Consider the following 229-nt stretch of genomic DNA (forward strand, 5'->3'; position numbering starts at 1 on the left):
TGCCAGTGACCATGCCATTGGTGCAGTGTTGGGACAGAGGCATAACAAGCTTCTGCACATCATTTACTACGCCAGCCGTATTCTAAATGACGCACAGAAGAATTACACAACCACAGAAAAAGAGCTACTTGCAGTGGTTTACGCCATGGACAAATTCAGATCCTATTTAGTAGGATCAAAAGTGATTGTGTACACTGATCATGCTGCTCTTAAATATCTACTCACAAAG

The sequence above is a fragment of the Arachis duranensis genome, chromosome 5, assembly GCF_000817695.3.
Source record: "Arachis duranensis cultivar V14167 chromosome 5, aradu.V14167.gnm2.J7QH, whole genome shotgun sequence".
NCBI lineage: Eukaryota > Viridiplantae > Streptophyta > Magnoliopsida > Fabales > Fabaceae > Arachis > Arachis duranensis.